This window comes from Kryptolebias marmoratus, linkage group LG12 (genome assembly GCF_001649575.2).
Source record: "Kryptolebias marmoratus isolate JLee-2015 linkage group LG12, ASM164957v2, whole genome shotgun sequence".
Classification (NCBI taxonomy): Eukaryota; Metazoa; Chordata; class Actinopteri; order Cyprinodontiformes; family Rivulidae; genus Kryptolebias; species Kryptolebias marmoratus.
Genome location: NC_051441.1, coordinates 18627010 through 18628882, shown reverse-complemented (window position 1 = coordinate 18628882; position 1873 = coordinate 18627010). Strand labels below are relative to the sequence as shown.

General features: G+C 49.0%; 1 protein-coding gene across 1 annotated transcript in view; it reads left to right on the top strand.

Annotated features, from left to right (window-relative positions):
- Positions 1-756: 756 nt before the first annotated feature.
- Positions 757-1873, top strand: part of LOC108247484 — an 11376-nt gene continuing 10259 nt past the window's right edge. Inside the window, exon 1 of the mRNA XM_017435643.3 lies at positions 757-1094. The gene's annotated coding sequence lies outside the window, so the exon portion shown is untranslated. The remainder of the gene's footprint in view (positions 1095-1873) is intronic.

Here is a 1873-nt window from a genome sequence, read left to right as displayed (position 1 = left end):
TTGAGGTCAGGACTCTGTGCAGGTCAGCCAAGTTCTTCCACATCAAACTCTCATCCATGTCTTTATGGACCTTGCTTTGTGCAATGGTGCTCAGTCATGTTGGAACATGTGCGTGAATACTTTTAGCATGAATAAATGCAGTCAGTAATTTGGATTAGCTGTTAGCTCTTCAGTCCTGTCAGACTTTATTTCTCAAAAATGAGCTTGCTCAAAGAGCTATCTAAAACAGGCAAGCTATTACTTGTTCATAATGTTTCCACCAAGCACCGCTTCAAAATGGCTGGAATATCCTTTTAAGTTTACACCCTAAATATTAATTTTAGGGGATCATTGTAACAGTAAACACAAAGTTTCTCTAAATGTTGAAACATTGAACTCCTGGAAGAAACAAACAAACAATACACGTTGTCCAAGTTTAGCAGGAACAGGCTGAATGTGATTTCCCTAAATCACGTGGTGTGGTTGATGAAACAGGTTCTCTTTTATCAGTGCCGTGTCCAGGACTTGTTTCTCTGCGTGTGCTTGTACACTGTGGCCCTTTTTTTATGACTGCTTACCTTGTTCGGAGTATCATCTGTCCTCATCTGACTGCTGAACCTGGCATGCATCCCCGGCCCCTCCCCTCCCCGAGCCTGGCTCCTCCTNCTGCAGCTCCTCTCCTGCAACAGGACGCGAAGGGCGAGCTCAGAGGGGTGGGGAGGAGGGGGAGGGAAGGGGAGGGGAGGTGGGCCGAGCCAGGAGAGAAACAAAAAACGTGACTAGGCACCCAAAGCGTCTTGTTATGCAACCACTGACCTACTAACATACATTTAGAGGCTCGGGAGCGAGAAAGGGGAGAGCGAAAGGAGGAAATAAGGCAGGAAAAAAAACAGAAAACAAAGAGGGAGGGAGCCATCATGACGCGAGGAGCGCACCAAAACAAGGCGCCGTGGTCACACTCCGGCATCCACCGGCGCTAACACCAGCAGAGAGAGAGCTGCTGCTCAGAGACGAGGAGGAGGAGGAGAGGCTTGCAGCGGACTGAAGACCCGATGGGACACCGCTGCACGGTGACGAATCTGTGTGCGCCTTCTGTGGATTTTAAAAGCCACGGGGTAAGCGATTCCTGCCAGCCGAACTTCCATGCGTGCCCGGAGTGTTTCCGCTCAACCGTGCGCTCCGTGCGCACACGAGCGTGGGTTTGTTTTTGTGGGTCAATGTCAAGGCGAGGATTTTCCCAGCCTCTTGTGGGGCTGAACGCGAGGGCAACAGAGGAGAGGAGAGGAGAGGGGCTGGAAGTTGTAACGAGGCAGGGTCAGCGGCGCTTTACTCCACAGTTATAACGCAAAGCTGTGCGTAATAGCGCAGATTGGACCTTATAGTTGTGCAAACGGCTGCATTTCTGTGTCATTATTAGAATCTTCCCCGAGATCATAGAGACCAGCTTTATTTTAGGTTAGTAGGCTAGTGGAGACAACAGTAAACAGCAAAAAAAAAAAAAAAAAAAAAATCCTACACTGGCTCTGAGGACACTCTTCTCCGCGTCACGTGGAGCAGCTCTTTGTAAAGGTTAATGCGGCTCTGTGCAGTTTAACCCTTTGTGATCCGTGGATCCGTCACACTTCTCCTGCCTCTTCATAAAAATAAAAAAAAAACAGCTATGCATTTATTTATTATTTATTTATTTGTTGGTTTACAACTGATGGGAGTCACGCGCAGACTAGGGAGAACCAGGAATCGGGGTGAGGTCGCAACATCTGGATCCGCTGAACGTTTCTGTGGGTGAATTTCACGGCGCGGCTGGAGTCGCCTCGGATGACTGAGTCCGATGAAAAATGCATGAACACGATTTGTCAGACGGTGCAACAAAAGAGGCGCGCGGGGGTCGTGTGTG